The following is a 16,270-nucleotide window of genomic DNA, read 5'->3' as shown; positions in this document are numbered from 1 at the left end:
CCTTAAAAACACACACACACACCTCACTTAAAAACAAGCACACACAAAACACAGTGCTTCCCCCCAAATACACCTATCCCTCACACCCCACACAGTGCCTACCTTTGGCTATCATCAGGCTGACGGAGCACGGAGGAGCAGAGAGCTTCCCTCGGCTGGCTTACTTAACTAGAAGGGCGATAATAGCGAGATCTCATGCATGCCCAGAGCCCTTATCGGCAACAGGCAGGTTAATACATGTTGACGAAGTGTGTACCCACTTCACTGTGTTAATACAGTGAAGTGGGTCCGAACATTTAAGAAAAGTAAAATGCTTTTTCATACATCTGCCCCTCAGCCCGCTGGAATTGAATGCTTGGATGGCTTTCAAATGGATATGCAAAAACTTTCTGGGGAGTAACAAGTCTCATATAAAGAAGGAGTAGAGATCCTCCTCAATACTTTTAAAGAAATTAGGTTTCCCTGGCAGTGGCGTAACTAGAATTTTTTCTCCCCCAAGCCAAAAAATTCTCTGGCGCTCCCCCGCCACATAATTGGCACTAGTAAAGTTGTGAATTTGCGTGGCCTTGCTGAAATGGGTGTGGCTTTGCATAAAGGGGTGTGGCATTGCAGGAAAAGACTACCTTATACCCCAGTTTTGCAACCTGCACGCCAAGACGTTGGTCACCACAGGAAAAAAAAGAATCCTGATTCATGCCCCTTACATTATTTGTCATTTTTCCTCCGTATAGTAATGCCCAGTATACATTATGCCACATACTGCAATGGCCCTTAGACATTATGCCACACACAATAATGCCCATGACACAATATGCACACACCATAATGCCCCCAACACATTATGCCACACACCGTAATGCCTGTGACACATTATGACATGCATCGCAATTCCCGTTATACATTATGCTACACACTGCAATGCCCCTGATACATTATAGCACATACAATGCCTGAGACAGATTATGACACACACTACAATGTCCGTGATACATTATGCCACACACTGTAATGTTCGTGATACATTATACCACACACTGCAATGACCCTGAGACATTATACCACATACCACAATGCCCGTGATATAGTATACCACACACCATAATGCCTGTGACACATACCGCAATGCCCGTTATACCCTATGCCACACACGGCAATGCCCGCCATACATTATGCCACCCACTGCAATGCCCGAGACATTATACCACAATGCCTGTGATATTGTATGCCACACACAGTAATGCCTGTGACACATTATGACACACACCGCAGTGTCCGTGATACATTATGCCACACACCGCAAAGCCCATTACACATTAAGTCCTACAGTAAGGCTTCTAATTACTTTTAAATTACCTGCTTGTTGCCAGGGGTTTCATGCTCTTGGTTACATGCACGGTGCCAGGGGTTTTCATGCTCAGGGTGTCATGCTCATTGCCAGGGGTTTCATGCGGTAGGTGTTATGCTTGTTGCCAGAGGTATCATGTGCTGGGTTTCAAGCTTGTTGCCAGGTGGTAATATTCTTTGACAGGGGTTTCATGAACTGGGTGTCATGCGCGTTGCTAGGGGGTAATGCTTGTTGCCAGGGATTTCATGAGCTGGATGTTGTGCTTGTAACCAGGGGGTAATGCCTGTTGCTAGGGCTGTGCTCCCAGTGCCAGATATTCCCCCCCAGTGCCAGGTACACATATACCCCCCAGTGCCAAATATGCCCCCTATAGCCAAATATGCTCCCCCAAGTGCCAAATATGCACCCCCCAGTGCCAAATATGCTCCCCCAGTACCAAATATGCTCACCCCCAGTGCCAGATATGCTCCCCCAGTGCCAGGTACACCCCCATCCCTTCCGTCCCCTCCCCTCTGGGCTCCCGCCGCTGCTGTGAGTTTTGTGAAGGAGGGATACGGAGGGCACAGCGCGCGCCTCTCCTGTGTGTCCCTCCTTGGTCTCCGGCGGCAGCGACGTTTCTGTTTAATGAAGTGTCCGTTCGTGAGCTCTGATTGGCTCAAGAACGGGCACTTCATTAAACAGACACGCCGCTGCCACCGGAGACCCAGGAGGGACACACAGGAGAGGAGCATGCTGTACCCTCCGTGTCCCTCCTAGCAGAAATCAGTGGCGGCGGGTAGGGCGACCCGCAGCCCAGCGCACCACCAAGCGCTCGCAGGGGCTGCGGGGCACTAGTTATGCCACTGATCCCTGGCCATTGAAAATGCATTTCCTGCATTTCCGTCTGGATTTCTTTCTAGAAAATATTGGAGTGACAAGAAAGGGGAATGGTACCACCAATATATTCACACTATGGAAACTAGAGATGTGCCACGGGCACTTTTCGTGTTTTGTGTTTTGGTTTTGGTTATGGTTCCATCCTCGTGTTTTGGATCTGTATTTTTTTTGCCAAAACCACCCTTTCGTGTTTTGGTTTTGGTTTTTGAGCTAGGGGATTTTTAAAAAATATATAAAAACAGCTAAAATCACAGAATTTGGCAGCAATTTTGATCCTACGGTATTATTAATCTCAATACAATTAATTTCCACTCATTTCCAGTCTATTCTGAACACCTCACACCTCACAATATTGTTTTAAGGCCAAAAGGTTGCACCGAGGTGGCTGGATGACTAAGCTAAGCGACACAAGTGGGCAGCACAAACATCTGGCCCATCTAAGAGTGGCACTGCAGTGGCAGACAGTATGGCAGATTTAAAAAATAGGCCCTAAACAGCACATGATGCAAAGAAGAAAAAGAGGTGCAATTAGGTAGCTGGATGGCTAAGCTAAGCGACACAAGTGTGCGGCACAAACATCTGTCCCATCTAGGAGTGGCACTGCAGTGGCAAACAGGATAGCACTTAAATAAAACTAGAACCCAAACAGCACATCATGCAAAGAAGTAAAAGAGGTGCAATGAGGTAGCTGTATGACTAAGCTAAGCGGCACAAACACCTGGCCCATCTAGGGTTGGCACTGCAGACCCACTGCACTAATGGCGGATACCGGACCCACGTCTACCACCAGCATAGTTGTTATGGCCTCAGTAATCTGCTATGCAACAGGGTATATATATCTATATATATATATATATATATATAACAGAGTGAAAAGATCCGGCACTCAAAGGACTTAATATAGAGCAATAAGCTGGTTTAAATATCAAGCTGACAGCGCAGCATCAATAGGTCAACGTTTCATTTATTTCCATAAATTTCGTCAGGACAAGAATAACTTACAAGTAAAACAATCTTACCTTAAATAACCCTCCACACAAACCATCATGCACGCTGTGTGTGCTTCCTGGACGGGGCTTGATGATGTCACCCCGGGGCGACGCGCGCTCTCCAGCGCCGTTTCCATGGTTACCGCCGGAGGCAAACACAGAGCTGAAATGACAACAAAGAATGATCACCTTAGAGACGTGAATAAAAACATGAAACAACAGATGTCAACTCACTGCTAGGAAGTGATCAAGAGGCTGGGCATGCATTATTATACAATTACAATAATGTATTAACAGGGAAAGACATACGCCCACTAATATGAAAACTATTATGGTGGCGTAAAGGGAGGTCAAATTAACCCTATGGTATTTAATAACCTGGATTTATAATACAGGTTGAGTCTCCCTTATCCAAAATGCTTGGGACCAGAGGTATTTTGGATATGGGATTTTTCCGTATTTTGGAATAATTGCATACCATAGTGAGATATCATGGTGATGGGACCCAAGTCTAAGCACAGAATGCTTTTATGTTACATATACACCTTATACACACAGCCTGAAGGTAATTTTAGCCAATATTTTTTATAACTTTGTGCATTAAACAAAGTGTGTCTACATTCACACAATTCATTTATGTTTCATATACACCTTATACACACAGCCTGAAGGTCATTTAATACAATATTTTTAATAACTTTGTGTATTAAACAAAGTTTGTATACACTGAGCCATCAAAAAACAAAGGTTTCACTATCTCACTCTCCCTCAAAAAAGTCCGTATTTCGGAATATTCCGTATTTCGGAATATTTGGATATGGGATACTCAACCTGTATAAAGAATAAATCCACAGACACAATTAGAATAAAATTTTACCTGATAAAGGGACATTACATGACTAGAGGAAGCACCCCAAGTTATTGGACTCATTGAGACTGTACGGTGAGAGTGTACGGAGCTCAAAAATCCAACGGGCTTCCCTACGTAATAACAGAGCACCCCTGTCACCCCCCCGTAAATTGGCAGGGACATGGTCGATGACCTTGTGTCGTAAACTGGCCAATGTGTGTTTTGCTTCACGAAAGTGGCAGGTGACCGGTTGTTCTTGAGGGGTGCCTGAAAGGGCAGAACGTATGGCTTGCTGGTGTAGTGCCATCCTTTCCTTAAATTGTCGGATGGTCTTACCCACATACAGTAAGCCACATGGACATTTGATATAGTAGATAACATAAGAGCTCTGACAGGTTAACTTAAGACATGCTTGATTTTAATTTTAGATCCGGAATGTGGGTGGGTAAAGAATGAACCACATTCCATTGAACGGCAGGTCGTGCAACCTAGGCACTTATAGCATCCAGGCTGTCGTGTATGAAAAGTTCTGGGGATGGATGTGTCCATATTTGAAATGTCATTCTTGACGAGTATGCCACGAAGATTGCGGTTCCGCTTATAGCTTGGCATCAGCTTGCAATCTTGGAGGGATTTTAGATCAGGATCTGCCGTGATTATGTGCCACAGATTCTTGCCATTTTTCATAATCTTATGGTTGAGGGGATGAAATTCCTGGACAAATGGTATCCTTTTGTCCGGTGTCTTAGAAGAGGTTTTCAAACAAAGAGTGTCTTCTAAGACACCGGACAAAAGGATACCATTTGTCCAGGAATTTCATCCCCTCAACCATAAGATTATGAAAAATGGCAAGAATCTGTGGCCCATAATCACGGCAGATCCTGATCTAAAATCCCTCCAAGATTGCAAGCTGATGCCAAGCTATAAGCGGAACTGCAATCTTCGTGACATACTCGTCAAGAATGACATTTCAAATATGGACACATCCATCCCCAGAACTTTTCTAACACGACAGCCTGGATGCTATAAGTGCCTAGGTTGCACGACCTGCCGTTCAATGGAATGTGGTTCATTCTTTACCCACCCACATTCCGGATCTAAAATTAAAATCAAGCATGTCTTAACCTGTCAGAGCTCTTATGTTATCTACTATATCAAATGTCCATGTGGCTTACTGTATGTGGGTTAGACCATCCGACAATTTAAGGAAAGGATGGCACTGCACCGGCAAGCCATACGTTCTGCCCTTTCAGGCACCCCTCAAGAACAACCGGTCGCCCGCCACTTTCGTGAAGCAAAACACACATTGGCCAGTTTACGACACAAGGTCATCGACCATGTCCCTGCCAATTTACGGGGGGGTGACCGGGGTGCTCTGTTATTACGTAGGGAAGCCCGTTGGATTTTTGAGCTCCGTACACTCTCACCGTACGGTCTCAATGAGTCCAATAACTTGGGGTGCTTCCTCTAGTCATATAATGTCCCTTTATCAGGTAAAATTTTATTCTAATTGTGTCTGTGGATTTATTCTTTATATTATAAATCCAGGTTATTAAATACCATAGGGTTAATTTGACCTCCCTTTACGCCACCATAATAGTTTTCATATTAGTGGGCGTATGTCTTTCCCTGTTAATACATTATTGTAATTGCAATATGTATATAATAATGCATGCCCAGCCTCTTGATCACTTCCTAGCAGTGTGTTGACATCTGTTGTTTCACGTTTTTATTCACGTCTCTAAGGTGATCATTCTTTGTTGTCATTTCAGCGCTGTGTTTGCCTCCGGCAGGTAACCATGGAAACGGCGCTGGAGAGCGCGCGTCGCCCCGGGGTGACATCATCAAGCCCCGTCCAGGAAGCACACACAGCGTGCATGATGGTTTGTGTGGAGGGTTATTTAAGGTAAGATTGTTTTACTTGTAAGTTATTCTTGTCCTGGCGAAATTTATGGAAATAAATGAAACGTTGACCTATTGATGCTGCGCTGTCAGCTTGATATTTAAACCAGCTTATTGCTCTATATTAAGTCCTTTGAGTGCCGGATCTTTTCACTCTGTTATCAATTTCAACATCTGGCACCTGGGCCCTCACTCTGTTGTTTTTTGGATCCTAAGGAGTGCCAGTCCTTGCTTCATTATATATATATATATATATATATATATATATATATACATACGGCAGTATCACTGGAATTATATGGCAGGACCACTGGAAATATATAGCAGTATCACTGGAATTATACAGCAGTATCACTGGACTTATATGGCAGTACCACTGGACATATACGGCAGAATCACTGGACTGGAGTTATACGCTAGTACCACTGGAATTATACGGCAGGATCACTAAAATTATACGGCAGGATCACTGGAATTATATGGCAGGATCACTGGAATTATACGGCAGTACCACTGGATTTATATGGCAGTACCACTGGACATATACGGCAGTTTCACTGGACTAAATTTATACGCCAGTACCACTGGATTTAATGTCAAGATCACTGGAATCATATGGCAATACCACTGGATTTATACAGCTGTACCACTGGACATATATACGGCAGCATCACTGGACTAAATTTATACACCAGTACCACTGGAATTATATGGCAGGATCACTGAAATTATATGGAAGGATCACTGGATTTATACGGCAGGATCACTGGAATTTTATGGCAGGATCACTGGAATTATACGGCAGGATCACTGGAATTATACGGCAGTACCACTGGAGTTTTATGGCAGTACCACTGGACATATATGGCAGCATCACTGGACTTAACTTATACGCCAGTACCACAGGATATATACGGCAGGATCACTGGATTTATACGGTAGTACCAATGGATTTATACGGCAGTACCACTGGAATTATATGGCAGGAATACTGGATTTTTTACGGCAGGATCACTGGAATTATACGGCAGGATCACTAGAATTATACGGCAGTACCACTGGACATATATGGCAGTATAAATGGACTGGATTTATACGCCAGTGCCACTGGAATTATACGGCAGGATCACTGGAATTATACTGCAGGATCACTGGATTTATATGGCAGGATCACTGGAATTATATGGCAGGATCACTGGAATTATACAGCAGGATCTCTGGAATTATACAGCAGGATCACTGGATTTATACGGCAGGATCACTGCATTTATACGGCAGGATCACTGGAATTATGCGGCAGGATCACTGGAATTATACAGCAGGATCACTGGAATTATACGGCAGTATCACTGGAATTAAACGTCAAGATCACTAGAATTATATGGCAGGATCACTGGACATATACAGCAGTACCACTGGGCAGATACGGCAGTATCACTGGACTGGATTTATACGCCAGTACCACTGGAATTATATAGCAGGATCACTGAGATTATACGGCAGGATCACTGGATTTATATGGCAGTATCACTGGAATTATATGGCAGGATCACTGGAATTATAAAGCAGGATCACTGGAAATATACGGTAGGATCACTTGATTTATACGGCAGGATCACTGGAATTATATGGCAGTACCACTGGACTAATACGGCAGTACCACTGGACATATACAGCAGTATCACTAAACTGGATTTTTACGCCAGTACCACTGGAATTATACAGCAGTATCACTGGAATTATACGGAAGGATCACTGGAATTATATGGCAGGATCACTGGAATTATACGGCAGTACCACTGGACTTATACGCCAGTACCACTGGAATAATACGGCAGGATCACTGGATTTATACGCCAGTGCCACTAGAATTATATGGTAGGATCACTGGAATCATATGGCAGTACCACTGAAATTATACAGCAGGATCACTGTATTTATACGGCAGTACCACTGGACTGGATTTATACGCCAGTACCACTGTAATTATACGGCAGGATCACTGGAATTATACGGCAGGATCACTGGATTTATATGGCAGGATCACTGGAATTATACAGCAGGATCACTGGATTTATACGGCAGGATCACTGGAATTATATATCAGGATCACTGGATTTATACAGCAGGATCACTGGAATTATATGGCAGAATCACTGGAATTATACGTAAGGATCACTGGAATTATACGGCAGGATCACTGGACATATACAGCAGTACCACTGGGCATATACGGCAGCATCACTGGACTGGATTTATACGCCAGTACCACTGGAATTATACGTCAGGATCAATGAAATTATACGACAGGATCAATGGATTAATATGGCAGGATCGCTGAAATTATACGGCAGGATCACTGGAATTATACAGCAGGATCACTGGAATTATACTGTAAAATCACTGGATTTATACGGCAGGTTCACTGGAATTATATGCAAGTACCAATGGAATTATATGGCAGAATCACTGGAATTATACGGCAGTACCACTGGACTTATATGGCAGTAACACTGGATTTATACGGCAGTATCACTGGACTGGATTTATACGGCAGTACTACTGGAATTATACGGCAGGATCACTGGAATTATATGGCAGGACCACTGGAATTATATGGCAGTACCACTGGACTTATACGGCAGTACCACTGGACATATATGGCAGTATCACTGAACTGGATTTTTACACCAATACCACTGGAATTATACGGCAGTATCACTGGAATTATACGGAAGGATCACTGGAATTATATGGCAGGATCACTGGAATTATACGGCAGTACCACTGGATTTATACGCCATTACCACTGGAATAATACAGCAGAATCACTGGATTTATACGCCAGTACCACTAGAATTATATGGTAGGATCACTGGAATTATATGGCAGGACCACTGGAATTTTACAGCAGGATCACTGGAATTATATGGCAGGATCACTGTATTTATATGACTGTACCACTAGACTGGATTTATACACCAGTACCACTGTATTTATACGGCAGGATCACTGGAATTATACGGCAGGATCATTAGATTTATACGGCAGGATCACTGGACTTATATGGCAGGATCACTGGCATTATACGGCAGGATCACTGGAATTATACTGCAGTACAATTAGATTTATACGCTTGTACCACTGGAATTATACAGCAGGTTCACTGGATTTATACGACAGTACTACTGGAATTATATGGCAGGATTACTGGAATTATACGGCAGGACCACAGTACAAATATGGCAGTATCACTGGACTGGATTTATACCCCACTACCACTGGAATTATACAACATGATCACTGTAATTATACAGAAGGATCACTGGATTTATAAATCAGAATTACTGGAATTATATCGCAGGATCACTGGAATTATAAAGCAGGATCACTGGAATTATACGGTAGGATCACTTGATTTATACGGCAGGTTCACTGGAATTATACGGAAGGATCACTGGAATTATATGGCAGGATCACTGGAATTATATGGCAGTACCACTGGACTTATTCGCCAGTACCACTGGAATAATATGGCAGGATCACTGGATTTATACGCCAGTGCCACTAGAATTATATGGTAGGATCACTGGAATAATATGGCAGTACCACTGGAATTATATGGCAGGATTACTGTATTTATACGGCAGTACCACTGAACTGGATTTATACGCCAGTACCACTGTAATTATACGGCAGGATCCCTGGAATTATACAGCAGGATCAATGGATTTATATGGCAGGATCACTGGAATTATACAGCGTGATCACAGGATTTATACGGCAGGATCACTGGAATTATAAGTCAGGATCACTGGAATTATACGGCAGGATCACTGGATTTATACGGCAGGATCACTGCATTTATACGGCACGGTCACTGGAATTATGCTGCAGGATCACTGGATTTATAAAGCAGGATCACTGGAATTATATGGAAGTATCACTGGAATTATACGTCAGGATCACTAGAATTATATGGCAGTACCACTGGGCAGATACGGCAGTATCACTGGACTGGATTTATACGCCAGTACCACTGGAATTATATGGCAGGATCACTGAAATTATATGGCAGGATCACAGGATTTATATGGCAGGATCACTGGAATTATACGGCAGATTCACTGGAATTATACAGCAGGATCACTGGAATTATACGGTAGGATCACTGGATTTTATACGGCAGGTTCACTGGAATTATACGCCAGTACCACTGGAATTATATGGCAAAATTACTGGAATTATATGGCAGTACCACTGGAGTTATATGGCAGTACCACTGGATTTATACGGCAGTATCACTGAACTGGATTTATACGCCAGTACTACTGGAATTATATATGGCAGGATCACTGAAATTATACGGCAGGATCACTGGAATTATATGGCAGTACCACTGGAATTATACGTCAGGATCACTGAAATTATACGGTAGGATCACTGGATTTATACGGCAGGTTCACTGGAATTATACGTCAGGATCACTGGAATTATATGGCAGTACCACTGGATTTATATGGCAGTACCACTGGCCTTATAAGGCAGTATCACTGGACTGGATTTATATGCCAGTACTACTGGAATTATACGGCAGGATCACTGGAATTATATGGCAGGACCACTGGAATTATATGGCAGTACCACTGGATTTATATGGCAGTACCACTGGACATATATGGCAGTATCACTGAACTGGATTTTTACACCAGTACCACTGGAATTATACGGCAGTATCACTGGAATTATACTGAAGGATCACTGAAATTATATGGCAGGATCACTGGAATTATACGGCAGTACCACTGGATTTATACGCCAGTACCACTGGAATAATATGGCAGAATCACTGGATTTATATGCCAGTACCACTAGAATTATATGGTAGGATCACTGGAATTATATGGCAGTACCACTGGAATTATACAGCAGGATCACTGGAATTATATGGCAGGATCACTGTATTTATACGGCAGTACCACTAGACTGTATTTATATGCCAGTACCACTGTATTTATACGGTAGGATCACTGGAATAATACGGCAGGATCACTAGATTTTTATGGCAGGATCACTGGAATTATAGGGCAGGATCACTTGATTTATACGGCAGGATCACTGGAATTATACGGCAGGATCACTGGATTTATATGGCAGGATCACTGGCATTATACGGCAGGATCACTGGAATTATACGGCAGTACAATTAGATTTATACGCTAGTACCACTGGAATTATACGGCAGGATCACTGGATTTATACGACAGTACTACTGGAATTATATGGCAGGATTACTGGAAGTATACGGCAGTACCACAGTACATATATGGCGGTATCACTAAACTGGATTTATATCCCAGTACCACTGGAGTTATACAACAGGTTCACTGTAATTATACAGAAGGATTACTGGATGTATAAGGCAGAATTACTGGAATTATACAGCAGGATAACTGGAATTATAAAGCAGGATCACTGGAACTATACGGTAGGATCACTGGATTTATACGGCAGGTTCACTGGAATTATACGGAAGGATCACTGGAATTATATGGCAGGATCACTGGAATTATACGGCAGTACCAATGGATTTAAACGCCAGTACCACTGGAATAATATGGCAGGATCACTGGATTTATACGCCAGTGCCACTAGAATTATATGGTAGGATCACTGGAATTATATGGCAGTACCACTGGAATTATATGGCAGGATCACTCTATTTATACGGCAGTACCACTGGACTGGATTTATACGCCAGCACCACTGTAATTATACAGCAGGATCACTGGATTTATATGGCAGGATCACTGGAATTATACAGCAGGGTGACTGGATTTATACGGCACGATCACTGGAATTATACATCAGGATCACTGGATTTATATGGCAGGATCACTGGAATTATACAGCAGAATCACTGGAATTATATGTCAGGATCACTGGAATTATATGGCAGGATCACTGGACATATACAGCAGTACCACTGGGCATATACGGCAGTATCACTGGACTGGATTTATACGCCAGTACCACTAGAATTATAAGGCAGGATCACTGAAATTATATGGCAGGATTACTAGATTTATATGGCAGGATCACTGGAATTATTCGGCAGGATCACTGGAATTATACAGCAGGATCACTGGAATTATACGGTAGGATCACTGGCATTATACGGCAGTATCACTGGAATTATACGGCAGTACAATTAGATTTATACGCTAGTACCACTGGAATTATACGGCAGGATCACTGGATTTATACGACAGTACTACTGGAATTATATGGCAGGATTACTGGAATTATACGGCAGTACCACAGTACATATATGGTAGTATCACTGGACTGGATTTATACCCCAGTTCCACTGGAATTATACAACAGGATCACTGGGATTATACAGAAGGATCACTGGATTTATAAGGCAGGATCACTGGAATTATACGGTAGGATCACTGGAATTATAAAGCAGGATCACTTGATCTATACAGCAGGTTCACTGGAAATATACGGAAGGATCACTGGAATTATATGGCAGGATCACTGGAATTATATGGCAGTACCACTGGAATTATATGGCAGTACCACTGGACTGGATTTATACGCCAGTACCACTGTAATTATATGGCAGTATCACTGGAATTATACGCCAGTACCACAGGAATTATATGGCAGTACCACTGGATTTATACGACAGTACCACTGGACGTATACTGCAGTATCACTAGACTGGATTTATACGCCAGTACTACTGGAATTATATGGCTGGATCACTGGAATTATACGGCAGGATCACTGGAATTATACGGCAGGATCACTGGAATTATAAACCAGGATCACTGGAATTATACGGTAGGATCACTGGATTTATACGGCAGGTTCACTGGAATTATACGGAAGGATGACTGGAATTATATGGCAGGATCACTGGAATTATATGGCAGTAACACTGGAATAATACTGCAGTACCACTGGACATATACAGCAGTATCACTGAACTGGATTTATACGCCAGTACTACTGGAATTATACGGCAGGATCACTGGAATTATATGGCAGGACCACTGGAATTATATGGCAGTAACACTGGAATAATACTGCAGTACCACTGGACATATACGGCAGTATCACTGAACTGGATTTTTACGCCAGTACCACTGGAATTATACAGCAGTATCACTGGAATTATACGGAAGGATCACTGGAATTATATGGCAGGATCACTGGAATTATACGGCAGTATCACTGGACTTATACGCCAGTACCACTGGAATAATACGGCAGGATCACTGGATTTATACGCCAGTGCCACTAGAATTATATGGTAGGATCACTGGAAGCATATGGCAGTACCACTGAAATTATACAGCAGGATCACTGTATTTATACGGCAGTACCACTGGACTGGATTTATGCGCCAGTACCACTGTAATTATACGGTAGGATCACTGGAATTATACAGCAGGATCACTGGAATTAAACAGCAGGATCACTGGAATTATACGGTAGGATCACTGGATTTATACGGTAGGTTCACTGGAATTATACGCCAGTACCACTGGAATTATATGGCAGGATCACTGGAATTATACAGCAGGATCACTGGAATTATACGGCAGAATCACTGGAATTTATACGTCAGGATCACTGGAATTATATGGCAGGATCACTGGACATATACAGCAGTACCACTGGGCATATACGGCAGTATCACTTGACTGTATTTATTCGCCAGTACCACTGGAATTATACGTCAGGATCACTGAAATTATACGGCAGGATCACTGGATTTATATGGCAGGATCACTGGAATTAAACAGCAGGATCACTGGAATTATACGGTAGGATCACTGGATTTATACGGTAGGTTCACTGGAATTATACGCCAGTACCACTGGAATTATATGGCAGAATCACTGGAATTATATGGCAGTACCACTGGATTTATATGGCAGTACCAATGGATTTATATGGCAGTATCACTGAACTGGATTTATACGCCAGTACTACTGGAATTATACGGCAGGATCACTGGAATTATATGGCAGGACCACTGGAATTATATGGCAGTAACACTGGAATAGAACTGCAGTACCACTGGACATATACGGCACTATCACTGAACTGGATTTTTACGCCAGTACCACTGGAATTATACAGCAGTATCACTGGAATTATACGGAAGGATCACTGGAATTATATGGCAGGATCACTGGAATTATACGGCAGTATCACTGGACTTATACGCCAGTACCACTGGAATAATACGGCAGGATCACTGGATTTATATGCCAGTGCCACTAGAATTATATGGTAGGATCACTGGAATCATATGGCAGTACCACTGAAATTATACAGCAGGATCACTGTATTTATACGGCAGTACCACTGGACTGGATTTATACGCCAGTACCACTGTAATTATACGACAGGATCACTGGAATTATACAGCAGGATCACTGGACATATACAGCAGTACCACTGGGCATATATGGCAGTATCACTGAACTGGATTTTTACACCAGTACCACTTGAATTATATGGCAGTATCACTGGAATTATACGGAAGGATCACTGGTATTATATGGCACGATCACTGGAATTATACGGCAGTACCACTAGACTTATACGCCAGTACCACTGGAATAATACGGCAGAATCACTGGATTTATACACCAATACCACTAGAATTATACAGCATGATCACTGGAATTATATGGCAGGATCACTGTATTTATACAGCAGTACCATTAGACTGGTTTTATACCCCAGTACCACTGGAATTATACGGCAGGATCACTGGAATTATACGGAAGGATCACTGGAGTTATATGGAAGGATCTCCGGAATTATACGGCAGGATTACTGGAATTATACGGCAGGATCACTGGATTTATAATGCAGTATCAATGGTATTATACGGCAGGATCACTGGAATTATACGGCAGTATCACTGGAATTATACGCCAGTACCACTGGAATTATATGGCAGTACCACTGGATTTATACGACAGTACCACTGGACGTATACTGCAGTATCACTGGACTGGATTTATACGCCAGTACCACTGAAATTATACAGCAGGAACACTGGAATTATACGGCAGGATCACTGTATTTATACGGCAGTACCACTGGACATATACAACAGTATCAATGGACTGGATTTATACGCCAGTACCACTGTAATTATACAGCAGGATCACTGGAATTATATGGCAGGATCATTGGATTTATATGGCAGGATCACTGGAATTATACAGCAGGATCACTGGACTTATATGGCAGGATCACTGGAATTATATGTCAGGATCACTGGATTTATACGGCAGGATCACTGGAATTATACGTCAGGATCACTGGAATTATATGGCAGGATCACTGGACATATACAGCAGTACCACTGGGCATATGCGGCAGTATCACTGGACTGCATTTATACGCCAGTACCACTAGAATTATACGTCAGGATCACTGAAATTATACGGCAGGATCACTGGATTTATATGGCAGGATTACTGGATTTATATGGTAGGATCACTGGAATTATACGGCAGGATCATTGGAATTACACAGCAGGATCACTGGAATTATACTGTAAAATCACTGGATTTATACTGCAGGTTCACTGGAATTATACGCCAGTACCACTGGAATTATATGGCAGAATCACTGGAATTATACAGCAGTACCACTGGATTTATATGGCAGTACCAATGGATTTATACGGCAGTATCACTGGACTGGATTTATACGCCAGTACTACTGGAATTATACAGCAGGATCACTGGAATTACATGGCAGGACCACTGGAATTATATGGCAGTACCACTGGACTTATTCGGCAGTAACACTGGACATATATGGCAGTATCACTGGATTTATACGCCAGTACCACTAGAATTATATGGTAGGATCACTGGAATTATATGGCAGTACCACTGGAATTATACAGCAGGATCACTGGAATTATATGGCAGGATCACTGCATTTATACGGCAGTACCACTAGACTGGATTTATACGCCAGTACTACTGTATATATACGGCAGGATCACTGGAATTATACGGCAGGATCACTGGATTTATATGGCAGGATCACTGGAATTATAGGGCAGGATCACTTGAATTATACGGCAGGATCACTGGAATTATACGGCAGGATCACTGGATTTATATGGCAGGATCACTGGCATTATACGGCAGGATCACTGGAATTATACGGCAGTACAATTAGATTTATACGCTAGTACCACTGGAATTATACGGCAGGATCACTGGATTTATACGACAGTACTACTGGAAT

This window comes from Pseudophryne corroboree, chromosome 1 (assembly GCF_028390025.1).
Source record: "Pseudophryne corroboree isolate aPseCor3 chromosome 1, aPseCor3.hap2, whole genome shotgun sequence".
Classification (NCBI taxonomy): Eukaryota; Metazoa; Chordata; class Amphibia; order Anura; family Myobatrachidae; genus Pseudophryne; species Pseudophryne corroboree.
Note: the sequence above shows the minus strand (reverse complement) of the source record.